At 45.7% G+C, this 21,450-nt stretch overlaps 1 pseudogene; it reads left to right on the plus strand.

Moving 5' to 3' along the window:
* The first annotated feature begins 2,282 nt into the window (after window positions 1-2,282).
* On the plus strand, window positions 2,283-12,285 carry LOC118576331 (annotated as a pseudogene).
* The last annotated feature ends 9,165 nt before the right edge of the window (window positions 12,286-21,450 follow it).

Here is a 21,450-nt window from a genome sequence, read left to right on the forward strand (position 1 = left end):
CACCTGCCGGCCACGCTCCATCGCAGCTCCACCTCCCATGGTGTGTACCTGCCTGCCTGCCTGGACATCTCACACTCCATCACAAGCACCTTTGTCCACCACAAGCACATGCATTCCAGTTTAAACTTCCTCTTACTCCCATGAAGAGACTATCTAATTATGAGTTATTCCCACCATAAGGGAAAAACAGAAAAACATTTCCCACGAAGGGATCCTAAATATTGAATTATTCCCACTCTAAGGGAAAAGTAAAAAACATTTAAACCAAAGTCAAGCAAACAGACAACAAAACTTGAACTTCTGGGTTTGCTTGCTTGTTCAGCCAGCAACAGTGAGGCCTACCTGCTGACTCCCTGTAATTCAGATGCTGCCGCTCTGCGCTGGCAGGCAGAAAGAGTTCAGAGCTCTAGCAATCCTGAAACTTCTACATTGGGAAGAGCCCTTTCTTCCTCCATTCCACTGGGAAGAGGCTTTTCTCTTTCTTCCATCCTTCCTCTACAAGGCCCCAAAATCTTTAGGCCTAGTTTCAAAAATTTTTCCCCTTTTTACCGGGAAAATCCTTTTTACTTGATTAAAATTTTCTCCCTTTTCTAAGGGGAAATTTCCTTTCCTTCCCTCTTCTCTATTGGGAAGATTTCCTTTTTTATTTTAAATCTTTAGCCGTCTTGCTCTTTCTTACCTTTGGTGCCTTCCTGCTTCAGCAGTCCAATTAACTGTGAGCTACCTGCACCCATTTCAATTCACCCTTCTCCTTTTTCTTTAAACTGCTGGCGCCAGAATTTCCCAGGTGTCCATCAGCTCTTCCCTTCTTTCTCGGATCTTGGTGGAACCTCCATTTGTTGCAGTAGCACCCGCGCGACCACCACCAGTTTACCATGTCCGAGCGAAGGGCTGTGGATCGAAAAACAGAGAAAAAGACAGAGGGTCATTCGTGCCAGGGGATGCCGAATGCCATTTATTGAAGAAGGGAGAGAACCTTAAATACAGGTTTACAGCACAATGGAGGAACCCCGGAGGGCAGAAGTTCGCTACTGAATATTCTACATTTTTGCATCTAAGCTGTTTACACTAAATGCAGGAAACACAAACAAGGAACTTCCCTTAAGTATTGAGGAGGGTGGAAACCGGCAGGGAATCAGCATAGGGAGGACATCAAGGTCAAGGTCAGGCAAGCAGGGCAGCAGGTACCCAACTTGGGAGTTCCAGGGCACTACAGCTTCAAGGCCAGTTTTGGAGATGACCCCAAACTAGGCATGGCTGAAATGTAACTAGCTCCCTAAGAACCAGTTCCCTCTTGTTGGGCTTGGCTCCTGCATCCATAGCTCCAGGATGGCCTTTGCCCTCTGGAGAGGATGTGAGCTGTGGCCTTTTGTTGAAACTGGGTGTGGGTGTGCCCCAAAGGCATTGTCCCACCTACAAAATCATGTCACTTTTAATTGCTATCATTCTCTAGGCAATTTCTTCTTTTCCCTGGGACTGTTTGGATGTAGCTAGTTGTACATACTATCAAAGAATATGAATGGGATGGAAATCATCCTTCTATCAAGTGGCTAATTTTGACTTCCTCTTGTGCAGCTTGGGATGGGCTGAGTAGAGTGGGCGGGTCAAGACTGCAGACAGGTCTGCAAGTCTTCTGGGAAAGGGAAGGGCAGGCCTTGAGGTGGGGGTACTCTTACCTTTAGGGGACAGAACAGGGGTTGAACTTTAGAAGAACCTAGAAGCTGAGGCAATAACCCAGCTGTCTCTCTCTTTTCATCTGCCGTTTTACTTTTGAGTCAATCTCATGTAGCCCAGGCTAGATGTAGATTCCCTGTCATCACCTTGGTGCTGGGATTATAGGCACATACCACTATACTCGTTTTTTTTTTTTTTTATGCAAGTGTTGGGGATCGAACCTAGGGCTTTGTATATGCTGGGCTTTGCACTGTACCAACTGACCTACATCCCTAGCCCCTCTTTGCCAGCTTTGTGATCTCAGCCCTCCCTGGATACAGAGCAGAACCAAGGTAAGGACCCTTGGCAGAGGGCTTTATTGTGTCTTGCTTTTAGAGATGAAGGCTCAGGCTAAGGGTTTCAGTGTGATTTTAGGAGGATGCTGTACCTGGAGAGATGGGACCAGGCCAGCAAGTCAAATTGGGCTGATCCTTCAGATGATGGCTCACTTCCTGGCATGAGGCTGGATGGCCATGAAGCTCTCAGCCACGGCTACAGTTCCAAAGCAGTGCCTCCTCCCCTGGAGATTTGGAACAGCTCTTGATACCAACGTCTTTCTTCTCTGACAGGTGTGTGTCTTGACTGAGTGCATGGAGGGCTCCGGAATTACAAGCGACAACTGGACTCAGAGAACAGCCCCTACCTCAGCTTACAGATTTTTCCCACCTGCTAAAAAGCCAAGTGTGTACCAGGCAGCCACCCTGCCTGCCCTTTTCAGCCTGGAATACCTGGCATCCTTTGATATGAATTATTATGGGGAGTGGGATGGGACCCCTGAGGGTATCCCGCACATGCATGGAAACACGCTGGCATGGGCAGATGGAGCATCGGGTTGGTGGGTGACCCACTGGGGCTATTCTGTCCTCCCTCTGGTGGGTAGTGAGTGGTGTGGATCTAAAGACTGCCAACAGTGCCTGGTATTGCCTGGCTTCATCAGAAGGCCTGTCTATATGGAATGGCACAGAACTGGCCTCCATGTGAAATAAGAGCCCCAGCACCCAGACCTTGTCCCCATGCATGGCTATCCTCCTAGTACTGCTAGGCCTGGGTCGTCTGAGTGGCTTCCAATTGCAGGAGACATCTCAGTGCCCTTATCACTGCAGCCATCAGCTTTGGGATGTCAGGAGACAGACATATGGCAGCCACATTTGACCCCCAGGGCTTCACCCTCACCCTTCCTTTCTTACCAAGAATTTACTGTTTGCTCCCTCTTTGCTCATTACAGTGACTAAGATTGTTTCATATCTACTGGTGGCTGAACCAGACAAGCTGTATGCTATGCCTCCCCCTGGTATGCCTGAGGGAGATATCAAGGCCCTGACCAGGCTCTGTAACTTGGCAGGTCGGGAGATTGCAGTCATCATTGGCTGGGCCAAACACATCCCAGGTGAGTCATGGTGGGGTTGGGGCAGGTGTGGTAAGGGGCTCTAGGCTCCCCCAGTCCCATAGATATGCTTTTGATGTTTGCCTAGATGACCTTGCCAACCCACTTAAGGCCATTCTCTCTACTATGGGATTGAGGGGAGTAGTATTGAGAAGGGTCAGTAATGTTTATGGACTGCCAGGAGCTCATCAGATTTACCTGTCATCTTATTAGGACCTGCAATAGGTGTAGAGAATTGATAATATTTGAAGAGCAAATTCCTTGAACCCACAAGTCAAATCAGCACATAGTTCCTGAAGTTTATTGGCATTACAGTGGAAAGCAGCTCCCTTCTTTTACCTTAGCTGTGGGCAGAGAGAAGGAAGGGCTTAGGAGCAGGGCCTTAGCAGTTGGGTCAGGTTCAGATTCTAGCCCAGAAGCTGTGTGGCCTGAGCCTGTCACTTGACCTGTGACATGAGAGAAAGAGAACTTGACCTTTGTAGTTAAACTAAACAGGGTGACATGAGGCTGTGAGATCCAGATGTGGAGTCCATCCTGGGACAGTGCGTCACCTGGGAGCTCACCGTGGCCACCTGCTGGAGCTTTCCCTTGTCTCAGCGTTGAGATCTCGAAGCTTCAGGGGCAGGAAGTGTATGCACAGTGCATTTCAGGCCCTCAGAAAGTCTTCACCCTCTGCTCCACTGAGAGCCTCTCTTTGTCGGGGTGAACAATGAGAGCCCATCTGATTACATATTGCACACACCTAGGGTCCTTTCTCTGTACAATTTAAGGTCCTGTCCTGTGCTCCAGAATTGGGCTTCACTGAGTCGGAGACATGCTGCTCCCTCTGGCAGTGAACCCCTTCTCTTTCTAGCTACATGATTCGTGGCTTTGTCTGTCTGACTCTACATGGTTTTTTTTGGTCAGCCGCGGCCCTAAAAGATGACCATAACACACACGGCAACAAAGCAGAGGTGTGCTAACTCGTGAGTGCCAGCGTGGATTGAGGTAATTCAAGTCCCGTGTGTGTGAGACTCATGTGTGCCCCACAGGAAGGCACTGGCCTGTGGACAGGGGTTGGAGATGATGTTGCCGACACTAACCTTTGGCAAGCCTAGAGGATTCAGAAGTGGTCCCTTGGCACTCTAAGCCTTGGGTGGGTTTGCCAGGCACCTGGTTAGTGCATCCTTTGTAAGGAGATCAGTCTCCTGGGATTACACATTCAGTAGTTGTTAAATCTGTCCTGTGCTGCCTCAGCACAGATGTAATGTCAGGCTGGTGCTTAAGACACCTCAGCCTGGATTGCTCCACTAACCCCAAGCCAAACTGGGCACAGCCACCCTGGCCCAGCCCTCAGCTTACTATTCTGGGTCAGATAGTGTCAGAGTGATAACTCAGGAGTGGCACCTGTTGGTCTCCTGGATCAGTACATCTTCCTTCTGTTGGACTTGCCCTCATAACACCTTGGGGGGAAGGAGTATTCAGAAGACTCAGTCTCCTAGATTGTATATTTTTCTTTTGCATCTGTGCCAAGTTAGAGGGACAGGTAAGCGGGGTGATTGTTGGGGACATAGACTTGGAGCCAGACCAGCAGGGCTCCTGTCCTAGATCTGCCTTATGGGGTTTGTGTTAGGTTTTTCTGAGCCTCAGTGTTCCCATCTGCAAAATGGGAATCCCAGAAGACCCCAATAGGAATCCCAGGATGACATCACTCAAATCTGCCACAGCTGCCATGGTTGTCACAGTTACCGGTAGTGACACAAGCCTGCTTTGCACCAGCATTTCCTATCCAAAGACTAGTTCCTGTGGATGAGAAACAGAGTGAGTGTGGAGGCACACACCTGTAATCTCAGCACTCCAAAAACAGAGGCTTGCCTTCAGTTTGAGGCCAGTCTGTTGTGCATAGCAAGTTCTAGGTCAGCCAGGCTACCTAGCAGAAGAGACTCTCTGTCTCCGGAAACCAGAACCATAAATAGGAGGACGTGAAGTAAGCAGCGGCCCCCTTCTTTGTCTTATACACTGACTTGACAATTTTGCATACATATGCATGTGGAATCGTGTGGGTAATTAATAAGGGTCTCCTGCCACCATTTGTGAAGCTCACACTAAGGGCAGGGGCAGACCAAGTGTCCTTTTATTAAAAATTATATTTAATGTGTATGGCTGGGTGTTTTGCCTGCATGTAGAGCTGTGCATCATGTGCCTGAGGAAGCCAGAAGAGGGCGTCAGGTCTCCTGGAACTGGAGTCACAAATGATTGTGATCTTCTGTGTGGTGACTGGGAATCTACCCTTCATCCTCTGTAGAGTCAGAAAGTGACCGCTGAACCATGTGTCTGACACTTTTAAATTACTGACTTGATCCTACTTCTGATGGAACACTCATTTGAGGATTGGCTTACAGAGAGAAAGGAAGCACTTGAAGATTGATTAGGGGGCTCACATGTTAGAGCCCACACTAAGACCATGTTGAGTCTTGTTGATTCTGGTCAGGGGCAAGCAGAAGGAAGGAGTTCAGACTGCCTGGGACTAGAGTTGTGCAGCAGTCTTTAGACAGGGCTCACGCTACAGTGTGTGCACCCTGTGGTCTACAACCAGATGCAGAGAGGGTACCACATGCTCACAGAATAAGCATTGTACAGAGGGTCTCTCCCATTATGTGGCTTAGACAGATTTGTAGTGGTGCCCTGTCCACTAACCAGAGATGATCTAAAACCTGGAACCTCTAAATAGGTTACTATGTCTGAAACACATAGATATTGTATTTTCATAATATCGCTGCCCTGGAGTTTATTTGTCCTTCTGTGTCTCATGTCTTAGTGTCTGTATCTGGGGTCATTAGTGAGTGAAATGAGGACCACCTGAGCATATTGGTGTACTTCATTACCCCAACTGAGGTGGCTTCCCGTGAGAGACGGGTGGGCAGCATAGACAGCAGAGATACACCAGAAAACAGCCTGATTCCTGTACGGAGCAAAGTAGAGCATGGTGGACCCAGATCACAGATAAACTTAAAATCGTTCATTTCTGGAATCACTCTGTTCCCCTACTGTATCATGTGAAGACATTAAATATTCCTGTGCTTCCTGTGTGCTGAGATCAAGAAGTGTTCTGTGTGTGCACACATTTAACCTCAGCCCCATTTTAGAGAGGAGTGTAGATGCACCGGGTCGAAGGCCGCCTTGCCTAGGGTCACCTCTAGTGGCCGGCAGAGTGATGGGTGTGACCAGTTGGCTCTGGCGCCTTTGCCGCCAGCCTGTGTTTTGCACATCCACACGAATAGTTCTCCCTCACACTTTGTGGTGGTTCACTGATGAACTGTTTTGTTTATATAATAAGTACATGTATCACAAATTGCATTTCCATCTTTTTCTGCCTGGCATATTTTCTGAATGTGATTAACAATGCTACGTTTCTCTTCTGCTACCCAGTCCTCTCCTGGAGCTAACCATGTCTACTCCTGTTTTCCCTTCTAGTATTTTCCTCAAGTACTAGAAAGCAGCAATATGGTTTTAGATACTGACAGCAAACACTGTTGGCAGCCTGGGGTTTTCAGAACTCTGTCCAGCACGGAGAGAAGGCATTTTATCCCCAGAGGTTGAGCCTGCTGGGCCACCAGCAGTTGAAAGCTAGCCTTCTGAGTGCTCTCTCCCACAGCAGCAAAGAGTTTTCTAAGTGGCTGCCTGCCCTGCCCCCAAACCCTAGAGCAGGCCAGCCTCTTGCAAGACCCTTATATGGGGGTATAAACTCTGAGCAAGTGTTTCAGGTTGTTTTCTGCCATGCCAGGGTCTGGCCATGGCATCTGTCTGTCTGTCCTCTACTGTGGCTACTTACTAGGCTAGATGGGCAGAGCCTGGGCAGGAAGGCCAGCAGGCCCCCATGGCACACACACACCCCCCACCTGTGTCTGGGGTCTACACATTCCAGGCTTTTGGAGATTAGGGCTTGTGAGCATGTCTGTAACCCCAGTGAGTGTCCCTTTAGAACACAGGCCCCAGGTCCCTTGTGCAGGGTCTCCCTGGGCTGTCCTTGAGCAACTCTACGATTGCATGGTCTGAGAACCTTCCAGTCACTGCAGCTCTTCTTCCTTTCTCTCTTTGTCTCTCTCTCTCGCTCTCCTTCCTTTTTTTTCTCTTCAAGACAGAGTTTCTCTGTGTAGCCCTGGCTGTCCTGAAACTCACTCTACAGACCAGGCTGGCCTCAAACCCAGAGCTCCGCCTGCCTCTGCCTCCCAAGGGGTGGTATTAAAGGCATGCACCACCATGTTGGTTGATGACATTTAGTGACCTGTGACATCTTCTCCATGGTACTCCTCGAAGGCTGGGAGTTATGGTTTGAGTAATCCATCACTCCCCATGGGGCACTGAGAGGGATAGAAGCCTGCTTGTGACATTCTTGCAGAGATCTGCCTGAGGGATGAGTCTCAGCAGCCTGTTTGCATCCCCAGAGCCTGGCTAAGCCTCCTGCACACCCTCTCTGCTGCCTTGTAATTCACTGTGTGTTAATTCCCCCCTGTGTGCCGCCCCCACCCTCCTCAGTCTCTCTGTTCCCGTCCAGCCCTTCCCTGTGCAGTCTGCTTTCCTTCCTGCCCAAACCCTCACCTGCTGGCTGATTGATATCTGCTAATTAATGCCACCAAAGCCTCTCTCCTACTCATGGACCTGATAAGGGAAATTGAGTGTCCTTTTCTATCTTTTATTACCTACGGTTTCCTGGGCCCCCACCGGCCGCCACATACCCTCTGTGGTACTGGAGACATGGGTAGCAATGGAAGTACAACTTAACCCTTGTGTCCTGTCATGTCCTGCCAAGGAGGCACAGTCACCAAACATCCCCCTAGGTGGTAGGTACAACCTCCTCTGTGATTGGTCTCCTCTAGAGTGTGGTGGCTAGGTGGTGATCCAAGGCACTGGTTGTATGGACAGGTTCATGGTTCATAATGGCAAAGAGACTTAGAAAATAAAGATGAGGTAATTGGCCTTCAGCTTCAGGGGTACCCCCCAAGAGGGAAGGCGTTTTTCCTGGGTGGGTAACAGGAAAGACTCCTCACTGGCCCTAAGAGATGGGCCATCCAGGAACCAGGCAAGTCCAAAGAGAAGGAAGTAATAATGACTGCACTAATAAATATAGTAGCAGCTTCCTCAGTCATCCTTGGCAATAGGATGGTGGCTCACAGTGTGCCACAAGTGGTGTGGGGCCTTCCTTCATACATGCCTTTCATCCTCATGACACCCACATGTCACAAGCAATGAGTAGGCAGGGCTTTGTCAGAAGTTAACAAATTCTTTCATTAGCAGAATTGCCTAGAATCACATTTCCTTAGTTTCAGTTGCACACAGAACATTGTGCAAATGGCATGTGGACTCTCTTCTCTAATTCCACCCCAAGTACTGGGAGTTAAAGTTAGGGCCTCACACATGCTAGTCAGGCACTCAGCAACTGCACTGTATTTCCTGCCCTGTTTTGTTTGTTTGTTTCGAGACAGGGTCTCACGTGGTCAAAGCTGGCTTTGAACTCCAAATCCTCCTCCCAAGTACTGGTGCCCAGCGATTTCCTTCTCTCAATAAATCTAACTTGCTCAAGTTAGACTAATCTCCCCGTTTCTGGGTGAGCCCCCCTGAGAAGTTAACTGCCTCCTGTTTTGTGGTTATGGTGTTTGAAATTAGCGAACTTATTCTTCTCTGTGGCCTTCTCATAAATCAGGCTATTAATCGACTTTGCCTAAATCAAGTCCACGCACAGACAGTGCAGTCCTAGCATGTCACCAGTCTGGACACATGGGCTGACAGGCTGAGTCTGTGGAGCTTTCTCCTCCTGACAGCCTCTGCTTTTGGTCACAGGATCTTCTGTCCAGGCCAATGGACAACTGAATCTTCCTTCTTGGTTGGAAACTGCATTAGAATCAGAGTTATTTTAAAACAGAGAGACTCGCGGGAGGGAGTAGAGAGTTAGAGGCCCCGTCTTGCCACCCTCAAATCCTGCTACTAATTCAGCAGCTCCTTCCATTACATATGCGCCTAATTAATCTCCAGATACTGGGAAAGACCTAGAACCAACAAGCATAGTGATAGTAACTGTCAACAGTGACCTAGCTCTTATTATGTAAGTCTTTCCCATGAATTCTCGTGTGACTCATTTACCGAGGGGGCGGAAGCAGCATCACATGGTTCCCCCATCCCCAGCAGGGTCTGGAGATGCAAGGACACAGTACCCCCCTTCACCCTCTCCCAGTCTGCCCTCTTGCAAGCCCCAGGGAAGACCCTGGGCCCACTTCTGATCATTGTCCTCTTCTCCCGCTTCTGCAGTCTTCTCGAATCTGCCACTTGGGAACCAGATGAGCCTGATGCAGAGTGCCTGGATGGAGATCCTCATCCTGGGCATCCTGTACTGCTTGCTGCCCTATGATGATAAGCTGGTGTAAGTGGAGGACTATATCATGGATGAGGAGCACTCTCGACTGGCGGGGCTGCTGGAGCTTTACAGAGCCATCCTGCAGCTGGTGCACAGGTACAAGAAGCTCAGGATAGAGGAGTTTGTGACGCTCAAGGCCCTGGCTCTAGCCAACTCAGGTAATGGTGGCCTGTGACCCTCAGAGGGAGCCTGGCAAGCTCAGGCTGTGGGCAGGGCTGGCTGCGATGGGTATGGGTCAATGGACATTGCTGTTATTGGTGAACACTGTGTGTTAGTCCTTTTTTCTTCCTGTGATAGAAAGCAACTTACAGAAGAAAGGGTTTATTTTTGGCTTAGGCCTCCAGAGGGATAGAATCCATCACCGGAATGGGGAGAGAAGGCTTGGTGTGGCAGCAGGAAGCAGAGAGATAGCATTTCATCCACACACAAGGGAGCAGGAAGAGTGGGGTAGCAAACAGGAAGTGGAATGATGCTACAAACCTCAAAGCTGCTCCTCCAGCAAGGCTCCACTTCCCAAAGGTTCCATAACTTCCCCAATACACCACCAGCTGGGGTCAGGATGTTCACATACATGAGCCTGTGGGGACATTTCTCATTTAAGCCAGGCCACATTGCAAGGGTGGCCTGGAGTTGAAAGGATCGTCATGGAGGCCAGCGCTGGTTTTGTATTTCCTAGGCCTTTTACTTGCGGAAACCAAAGGATGCAGATTCTGAGTCCATTGCTAAGGGCTGTGTCTGCATCTACCCCTTGAGCTTGTTGCTTCCTTCTGAGCCTAGGCAACCACAAGCAGTGTTCACTCCACAATGTTTTCACACGTAATTATGTTAACCACATATCTAGCACACAGTAGTGAGTGCTCAGCTTGCTAAATTGGCTATGACATCATGCCCATTAATTTTTACTATAGTCTCACTTTATACTTTTGGAAATTGAGGCTGGGAAAGTTGTGAATTTGTCCAGGGTCACACACAGTTTAAAGATGGCAAGGTTAGTCCAGATGTAGTGGCACAGTCCTTTAATCCCAACACTAAGAAGATTGAAGCAGGAGAACTTTTGAGTTTAAAGCCAGCCTGATCTATTTAGTGAGTTCCAGGCTAGCCAGGACCTTGTCCTAAAATATATTTTTTTAAAAATTAGGAAAACAGTTTCATGTTTAGGATCTAAGAACAGGACATCAAATTCTCAGATAACACGGTCTTACTCTGCTCTTCAATCCTTCCCATCAGATCATCAGGGTACAAAGACATCTAAGTTCCCATATAGATGGCTGTCTAGCATTAGAGTTTTTGAGATTATTCCGTTTCCTAAAATCCCTACAACTTCAGCTAGGTTATCCAGGCGAGGCATTGGGTAATGGAGAGATCTGTCTGCACTTAGAGCCTCTGTCCTTCTGGAGGTCATCTGCTAGCTGCTGGGGACAGGGAGAAATATGGGATCTCTAGGTAAGACTGGTGTTAGACATGTGCACATATACTCGCACTCCTGCTGCAGGGCAGTACGTGGCAGAGTTCCTTGCTCTAGCCTGGGCCAGATGGACCCGAGTTCAAATTTTGTCTCTGGGACTAAAGAGGCTCACAAACTTCTAATTCCAGCTCCAGAAGATCCAACACCCTCTTCTGGCCTCCACTGTCCACTGGCACTGCACACACATGGTGCGCACACACACACACACACACACACACACACACACACACACACACACAATCCCTGACACTGTCAGCATGACCTTGGTTAGCTCTGTCCTTGAATGGGAGGCCTCCACAGTACCTCCTTCAAGCACCTGTGAGTATTAAATATCAGCCAAGGATAATGCAGCCCAGTGCCTGCCCTAGAGGAAAGCTCAGTAAATATTGACGATTGTCACCATTATTATAATGTGAGAGGAAATAGTGTTCCCAGCACACAGATGAGGGAAAGCAAGATCTCAGGTAGAGACATACACACAAGCAGACTGCCACTTCTCTGTGAATGCCAAGCTCTCCCTGGAAAGTCTCATATCCTAGGAACTCCTTGAGTGACTGACAAACTGGGACCATTGGTCACTCTGGCTTTGAAGCACAAATAGGGACACTTGATGCTCAGACTCACGTTACTCTGTAGTGCTCCCACCCTCAGCCACATGGGTTTTCTTGTTGTTACCTCCCCAGTGTTACCCTCTGGTGCCTTTCCTGAAGTCATCAATACCCCCTGCCCCCAGGCATTATCAACCAATGTGGGCTGCACAGCACAGCACAGCAGTCTGCATTAGAACTATATCATCCCGCTCCTCCTCACTCTCAGTGGTCTTTCCACTGTGAATATCTTGCATTAAGTAATTTGCTATAATTAGCAAGCCAATAATGATTGGCATCTCTCTGGGTTTAGAGACCATTCCACTCTGTAAGCCCAGGCTGGCCTGAGACTGACTGTATATCCCAGGCTGGCTCTAAGACTCCTGGCAGTCCTCCTGCCTCAGCCTCCTCACTATTGGAATTACAGATGTATGCCACCCTCCCAGGCAGTGGCCCCTTGCTTGCCCCCAGAGACTCCTTACTCCTATCTTCCATTGGTTTCAAAGATCCTAGTGCCTTGTGGTCCAGCTGTTGGGCATGGACCTTGCAGGTCATAGCCTCAGGGCAGGACAGTCACTCAGGAGCCTACTGTAGATGTAACCGTCTTGTTAAATAAGAAACACAGAACCAATGGCAGAGAGAGACCTACTTCTGTGTGTCCTGTCTGCTTTATAGACTTTCTGTTCTGTTTTCTCATTAGTTGTAAGGGCCATAACTAAGGACTAAGAGACTCTCATTTGGGGGTCAGTGGGGTCAGAGCCTATGCTGTCTGCCTGGTCCTTCCTCCAGACTCCACTACCCACGGGAGACAGATGGCTGGTGAGGATGACAGACTTGTGATGAGGAGACCAGAGGGCCCAGAGTCCAAGCCCATGGAACAGCACCAAAGAGAAGCACTATGTGGAGAGATTGCTTTGTTTTTTGATAATGATATCATGGCTGGAATGGCTTAAGATGTATATATTTTTTAACCGGCAGTCCTTCCTGCCGCCTCACCTTCCTGTATGTAATTCTTGTATGTGTTCTCCCACAGCCCCCGTGTAAAGTCACATGCCCTGGGGTTCTCCCATCCAGTCCCATGTATCTGGAATCTAATAAATAGGGAAAGGTGTGTTGAGTTTTTCATGCATTGTCTGTTGGAGTACACTGCCCTCTGGACAGCATCGCCCTTAGGACTTGCATTAATAATGAAAGGCCAGTGAAGAAGCAAAAGCATCTGTGCCTGGGAGACCTGGGGACAGGTAACTTGACTATTGTAAATGTGAGTAGTACTTAGCCTAGCATGCAAGAGGCCCTGGGTTCAATCCCTGTCATTGCAAGACCTAAAGTGTAATCAGCAGCGGTCGGGAGTAATGGCTTGAGACATCTATGCCGGTCAGAGAGCCCCGCTCCTGCTCTCTGTGAGGCACTCCTTTCCACGGGTGCCAGAGAGGTAGGGTATCCGCCCCATGTGGAGCACAGCAATTGCCTAGGCTGCTTTGAGTCATGATCAGGACTGCGTGTTTCCAGGTCCCTGGTGCCTTGTTGTTCAAATAACTGAAGTACCCCCGAATTGTAAAGTCACAAGGAACTTTATCCAGGAGCAAAGTGATAGTACAGAGCAGATATGCTGCTTTGCAGCAGGCTCCTTGAGTACTGAATGGCCCCTGGTTACTGCTCAGGACCTCCTTTTATGGGCAGGAAGAGATGGTTGCTAAGGGGCCTCGTGAGTGGTTTCCATTGACAGACTTAGATAATGTAAGACTTCACTCACTGCTCATATGCCCAGAATCCATCTGGTGGTTTTTTGGTTTTTGTTTTGTTTTGTTTTGTTTTGTTTTGTTTTTGCCACAGCGTTTCTCTGTGTAGCTTTGCGCCTTTCCTGGAACTCACTTGGTAGTGCAGGCTAGCCTTGAACTCACAGAGATCCACATGGCTCTGCCTCCCTAGTGCTGGGGATTAAAGGCATGCACCACCGCCGCCTGGCTTTTTTTTTTTTTTTTTTTTGGCTGAGGATCGAACCCTGAGCCTTGTGCTTGCTAGGCAAGCACTCTACCACTGAGCTAAATCCCCAACCCCTGAATGTGATTTTAATCATGCATGTTCACCTATACATAGGCATAACATGGTAAATAGGGATATGCACTCAAAACTGGTTCAGCCTATGTCGGTGCTTGGTCTTTAGTTTCCAGATAGGTCCTGGGACATGTTTGAATAGTAACTGACCACAAAAGAGGAGTCACTAAGGGGTTGCTAGGGAAGGAACAGCTTACTTTTTTGTTTGAAATGGGATGTTTCTGCAGCTTGTTGGGAGAGGGGAGTGTGGATAGCTTGTGCCAAGCAGAGCTCCAGGCTCCCCTGCCAACACCAGCAGAACCTGGAAGGATTATAACAGGTCAGAAGGCAACTTTATGGAATTACTTCCCCCTTCCACCATCATATAGGCTGTGGGGATGGAACTCAGGTCATGGCGTTCATCATCGGGTGGCAAGTGCCTTTGCCCACTGAACCATCTCAATGATTGATGGCAGAGGGTGAATGGGAAAGAGAGAAGACCACATATTGTAGGAGTCCTGGCTTTGTCAGCCTTGAGGCTGTCCAGCAGTGTGGGAAGAACAGTGGCTAACATTGGCAAGTTCTCAGGCATGGAGCAATGGGTCAGAGCTACCACTGGTTACAGGGATGATGTAAGACCTTTGGTTCAAGGATGACAGGATCCCAGGAGCCAGCTCAGCTTCTCCCCTTACTCCTGTGTAATGGAGCCTCACACTGTTGGATTTTAATACTAGCACTTGGGAGGCAGAGGCAGGCTGATACTCTGATTTGGAGGAAAGCTTGATCTCTGTGGTTTGAAGGCCAGCCTGGTCTACAGAGATAGCTCCAGGACAGCAAGGATGACACAAACAGACCCTGTCTTGAAAAACCAACCAACAAACCAACCAACCAACCAAACAAACAAACAAAAAATGAACAAAAGCAAGCAAGCAAGCAAGCAGGGCTGGGGATGTTATGAGGCTTCCAGACTGGATTTTTTTCCTCATGTCCAACATGGGGTTCATTTTCAAATGCATAAGGACTGGGGGCCTGTCCTCCTCTTTCCTGCTCTTGAGTGTCAATTATGTTCATGTTCCTTTTAGATTATTTTATTTTCATGTGCAACAAACAGAAGGTCACAAAGCCCCTCTGCTTCCTGAATTCTGGGATGAAAGGCATTCACCTCCACCTCACCAGCAGGCAAGAAATGTGTATTTACAGACCAGGAAAAACAACAATGACACCATACATAAAACAAAACAAAACACAACCAAACAGAAGGTCCAGAGACCCTAAGCAGCTGAAAACATGGAGATCAGCCTCACTTCCACCCACCCCTGAAGACTGGACTTTTTCTTGATTATTCCAGCAGTATTTGAGCTCATAAAAGATTCTTGTAAACCGTGGCTAAATATGATTCTCTGCTCATTTTATGTGCCCTCGGTGTCCTGTCTCCTTCTTTCATGATGACAGAACTCAACTTAGGAACTTATACTCCTGTGTGCAGATAGACACACACACACACACACACACACACACACACACACACACACACACACACACACAGAGTGAGAGAGAGTTCCCAGGAGACGCAGCATGACACACATAGACCCTGTCTCTCAAATACAGCAACAACAAGGAAAAAAAGTTAAAATTAAATAAATAGACTTAAACACAAATATAATTCACTAGGGATGAAACAAACAACAGACAGCAGTGCTGGGGATTTGATTTATGAGGGAAGGGGTAGGCCCTGGGCTCCAGGAAACTGCACTGTATTCAGGCATCTTTTATTTACTTATCTATCTATCTATTTATCTATCTATCTCTGTATTTATTTATTTATTTTAAATGGTTTTTTTTGAGACAGAGTTCTTGAAACTTTGTTCCAGGACAGGCAGGATGACTCCATAATACAAAAAAAAAAAAAAACAGAACAACAACAGAAGGTGAAATTGCCAGGTGTTATTGGCACAGGACTTTAATCTCAGCACTAGGGAAGCAGAGGCACTCGGGTCTCAGTGAGTTCTAGGGCAGCCAGACCTGTTACATACAGAAACCATGGCAGCCAGGATGGCACAGGTAGACTCTGTCTCTTCTGTAACTCCAGGAGTGTCTAACCAAAAAATAGTATAGGCTTGGGCCATGGACACACACACACACACACACACACACACACACACACACACAAAGAAAAAAAGAAAAAAGAAGCCCTGCACTCCAGGCAACTTCATGCCATTCGGGTCTTTTTGGTTTTGTTTATGTTTTTGTTTTTGTTGTTGTTTCTTTAATTTAATCTCAAAAATGTATTTATGGGTCTGTGTGTGTCTGTTTCTGTGTGCATGCATGTGTTTGTGTGTGTGTGTGTGTGTGTGCATGCGTGTGAGTGCCCATGCATGCACGTGCTCATATACATGCATGCCAGCCTGTATGCCTGCCTGGGGTAGGTGGGGATCACAGTTCTAAATTTTTCAAGAACTGTCCTTATCAGGGTTGTTGGTCTTACCAACATGGAAGCCACCATGTGACATACTTTTTCAAGGTCCTTTTTGTTCTCTGTGTTTTCAAAGACTCAAGAGAGCCAGAATTAAAGCAAAACAAAACAGAAGGTCACAAAGCCCCTCTGCCTTCTGAATGCTGGAATTAAAGGCATTCCCCTCCACCTCAGCAGCAGGCAAGAAATGTGTATTTACAGAGAGGGAAAGAACAACAACAACAAATAACACACACACACACACACACACACACACACACACACACTAAAACAAGAAAGAACAAAAGAGAGACAGAGAGAGAGAGAGAAAAGAGAGAAAGAAAGAGAGAGAGAGAGAGAGAGAGAGAGAAAGAAAGAAAGAAAGAAAGAAAGAAAGAAAGAAAGAAAGAAAGAAAGAAAGAAAGAAAGAGAAGGTCCAGAGACCCTAGAGAGCTGGAAAGATGGGGATCAGCCTCACTCCCACCACTGAGGGTTGGACTTTCTCTTTATTAGACTCTTACAAACCATGGGTAAATATGATTCTCTGTTCATTTAATGTGCCCTCAGTGTCCTGTCTTTTTTTTAAGAATTATTTATTTATTATGTATACAGAAGAGGGTGCCAGATCTCACTACAGATGGTTGTGAGCCACCATGTGGATGCTGGGAATTGAACTCGGGACCTCTGGAAGAACATTCGGTGCTCATAACCTCTGAGCCATCTCTCTAGCCCCCCTGTCTTTCCTTTCATGATGATAGAACTCAACTTAGGAACTTATTGTACTCCTGTATCTAGACAGACAGACAGACATACACACAGACAGACACACACAACACATACAAATATAATTAACTTGGGATGAAACAAACAACAGACAGCAGTGCTGGGGAACTGATTTATGAGGGAAAGGTAAGCCCCAGGCTCCAGGAAACTCCATGCCTTTCAGGCCACTTTTTTTTTTAACTCAGAGATCCAGTAAGTTGCTGGATAGGTAGCTTGAGAACACTGGCTGCTTTCCCAGAGGTCTTCCTTGAGTTCAATTCCCAGCAACCACACAGTGTCTCACAACCAACTACAATTTTTTAAAAATGCACAATGAATCCAGCATTCCTTACACAAGAGACTCAACACCCATCTATATAAAGCACCTCACCCCCCATTCCCCACCAGAGAAGTCCCCTTTGATCTTTGAGAAACCAGCATTTTTGTGTTTGTCTCCCTGTTTGTGCTATGTAATCACAGCAGCTGCAGCATATTTAAAATAATTTGGAGTAGCTCACTACTTTTATGGCAGTGCTCATAAAAAGCCCTGGGCTATGCAGTGGGATGATTTGTCAGGAGCACAGATAGGCCCTGTCTCAAAAAAAAAAGTTAAAATATGATATATAAAAAAAGTTTTGTTTTTTCCCCCTCAGAAACCTGAAAATGACAGAATTCAAATCAGCAATGAAGGTTTTCCCCAACTCTAACAAGTTTCTTAACTGGAAGGCAACAGATATGCATATCTAAGTAGACAAGTGGAGCTGTGGCCTCACCCTTGAGCCTTTCTTCCCTAAAGTTTCTGGCACAAGGTCAAGAGGTTAGACCTTGAACTTTTCTAGCCTGTAAATGCTGTGCATCAAGGCAGGGCATTGGTGGCCCATGCCTTTAAAATTCCAGCACACCTTTAGGCCAGCCTGGTCTACACCAAAATAACACGGAGAAAACCTGTCTTGAAAAACAAAACAAAAGAAATTCTGTGTATCACATTCCTGCCAGATGCCCCCAGAGGATGGATGTGGACATCAGGGCCCATTGTGCTGGAGATCCAACCAAACACTGCATGAGGAATGAATGGGAGAAAACAGAAATATGGAATGAGAGAGAGGGTGAAGGGAGAGAGAATCCCTCAAGAAAATGAAAACACAGCACTACACAACCCCTGGCTCACAATAAAATCAGTCTAAGGGTACACTTATAGATCTAACTTCCCGCTTTAAAAAACAACGAAGATTTAGGTGCCCAATTCTCTAGATCACTGTGTCTGATGGCTGGCTAAACCTTGGCAAGACCAATGGAAGAGGGCTGTCTGTGCAGTAGGAGGCATGAGGAGCCTGTGAATGCAGAGCAGGCAAAGTCATGAGAGAGAAGATGAAGCTTTCATATATATATATATATATATGTTTTTCAAGACAGGGTTTCTCGCTGGACGATGGTGGGTGGTGGTGCACACCTTTAATCCCAGCACTCTGAAAAACCAAAAAAAAAAAAAAACCTACCAAACAAAAACTCCTGGCTCTCTCTCTGTAGACCAGTAGACCATGCTGGATTTGAACACACACACACACACACACACACACACAGAGAGAGAGAGAGAGAGAGAGAGAGAGAGAGAGAGAGAGAGAGAGAGAGAAGTGTGAAGTTGTGATCCAGACACTTGCCAGGTCACAGAGTTCAAATTTTTTCAGTTAATGTGTGGCTGGCTGCCATCTTGTATCAACAATATGGAAGCAAACATGTGTAACCTCAGGAAAGAGAAATCTGAATGACAGGACCGGTGTCATACCCCGTATTCACACAGAGCTGTCTAATGATCACAGTAGTATCTCTCTCTCTCTCTCTCTCTCTCTCTCTCTCTCTCTGTCTTTAAAATTAAACTAAATAAAGATGATTTGTTTCATTTTAGATTTTAGTTTCATAATATTTTTTAAAATTCCAACTTATAACCACTGGAGAAGGAAATGTTGTTTTTCGCTGCCTCAGAGTCTCAGTACTGAGTATATGAACTGCACACACCTCAGACCTCAGGTGTATTTGACTGGGTAGGTGGAGAGAACCTGGAAGGAGTTATGGGAAAGCAAACCATGATCAGAAGACGTTACAGGAAATTAAAATAAAAGGAAGGAAGGAAGGAAGGAAGGAAGGAAGGAAGGAAGGAAGGAAGAAACCATCTATATAAAAAAACAATTACCACCTGTAGTGGGCACTGTCTCCACCCATAGACCTTGGTCTATCCTAAAAAACAACAAATAAAGTAAAATAAAATAAAACAAAAAACAAAAGGGGTTGGGGATTTAGCTCAGTAGTAGAGCATTTGCCTAGGAATCCCAAGGCCCTGGGTTTGGTCCTCAGCTCCAGAAAAAAAAAGAAAATATCAAAAACAAAATAATAATAATAATAATAATAATAATAATAATAATGTGGGGTGGTGGTGGCACAGGCCTTTAATCCCAGCACTCGGGAGGCAGAGGCAGGCAGATCTCTGTGAGTTTGAGGCCAGCCTGGGCTATCAATTGGGTTCCAGGAAAGGCACAAAGCTACACAGAGAAACCCTGTCTCAAAAAACCAAAAAAAAAAAAAAAAAAAACAAAGAACACTGTTGAACTCTGTGACTGTAAAATGTTAGGATTCCAGCCTCTCCTCCAGCTATTTGACCACAATCAAGGGGACCTTATGTCATCTGTGCACTGCATAAGCCCACATGCAGGGAAAGAAACAGAGAGAGAGAGAGAGGGAGAGAGAGAGAGAGAGAGAGAGAGAGAGAGAGAGAGAGAGAGAGAGAGAGAGAATTCTGCCCTGTCAGAGAGATGGCTTTATGTGGATGCTTTTATAATGTTATTTGATGATAATGACTAGTTAGATTTTGGCACTGAGGCAGAATCACAGGGAAAGACTGCTTGCTAAATGTTATAATGAAGATTCTCTCACACCTCAAGATTCTCCCCCACCTCCATTCCTTCAAGGGCAGAGACCAAAGCTGCAGATGAAGTCGCAGGGAGTTCATTCCTACAATTAGCAAGCTGAACAGACATCCAAAGGGGAATCTGATGTTAATTATTAATTATTATAGTCAGAGAAGTTAACAAAAAAAGGTTTTTCAGGAATACTGGCAGCCAAGCACTCTGTGCTTCCTTTCCTTCCTAAGCCAAGTTCTTCACTGTGATAACACCAAGGTCTCTTCTGCTGGCCAGCAACTTCCAATTTTAACCCACTTTAACCCTTCTGTGTCCTGATACTGCTTGAGAAAAAATGTTGAACTACCAGCCTGCATACTCTGATGTTTTGGAAAAAAAAACTATGCTTTTGCCTCCACAGAAAAAGAAAAAAAATACATGGATTCTGGTCATTTGACTTCAATGGGTTAGAAATACTTGTCATCATTTAAGAGAACTGATTACAAATTAACAAATACTTGTCATCATTTAAGAGAACTGATTACAAATTATTATTGATTAAGATTAAAAAAAACCTGCTAATCTGAAATGTTTCACATTGATACAGGGTTTTAATATATAATGCAAAATAAATTTTTGTTATGATATATGCATATATCTATAAGTTTCTATTCTTGTTTGAAATGTTATGCCTATGCAATGTTCTAAACTGCTGGGAAGAAACCACAAGGAAAGGAACTTTGGTGGAAATTTGCATGTTCTCTAAAAAGCAAGAAAAAGTAAAATATTAAAATAATGATAAAAAAGAAGAAAAGGCATCTGTCTATATCAGGCTGAACCAAAAGAGCAAACACAGGAAGGACCTGACCTAAAGATAAATGGTAAGTTATAAAAGATCAGAAAAGATATGAACTATGCTGAATGTGAAGGAAAACTGTAAGATATATATGGGATTTAACCATGTTATGTTAATTCTGGTTTTCTTCATTTTAAAAATAGCTGATGATTCTTCATTGAAAAATATTTATGTTAAAAATAAAAATATATACATATGTATGTATGTGGATATGTATGTGACTTATGGGTATGAATGAAAGTTGGATCCAACTGTATGTATGTGTGCATGTAACTATTGTTTAATTTCAAACAATAATCACTTGGTCTTCCTCCATCTTGGCTTGTGACCTCATCCTGAAGTGGGCAGCCACGTGGCTGACAACAATCTTTAAATAAGGTTAAAGAATCTGTTCACTGTATCTCCTTTTAGACTAAGGAGGCAACAATCCTCAAATATTTTGGATTGGGGTAGATTTCTATATGATAATTCATGTTATAAAAATAAGATTTAAAAAGATAAGATCTAAAAACAATGTTTAATAACATATTAAAACTGCACCTCAATACTTTTATACACAAGAATGCACCTTGCTCTGACAGGTAAACTTTGCAATTTAAGAGTCTCCCAGATGATAATGGTCTTAAAGACGTGAAGTGATTATGAGAAAGCAGCTTATGTGATTAATGATGAAGGATATGTAGTTCAAACTACTCCTGATTCAGCTCAAGTTGTTGAGTTGAGCTGTTGGTTTTTCAAGTTCTTAAAGTTAATTCATTTAATTTATATATAGATAGTCAATATATTTATAGAGCTCTTCAAGCTATAGAAACTGTTTCTTATATTAAAACTATTAATGAGCAAATAAGAATATTATTTCAACTAATTCAGGATGCCATTCATTTAAATAAATTGCCATATTTTATGGGATACTCTAGA

The sequence above is a fragment of the Onychomys torridus genome, unplaced genomic scaffold, assembly GCF_903995425.1.
Source record: "Onychomys torridus unplaced genomic scaffold, mOncTor1.1, whole genome shotgun sequence".
Classification (NCBI taxonomy): domain Eukaryota; kingdom Metazoa; phylum Chordata; class Mammalia; order Rodentia; family Cricetidae; genus Onychomys; species Onychomys torridus.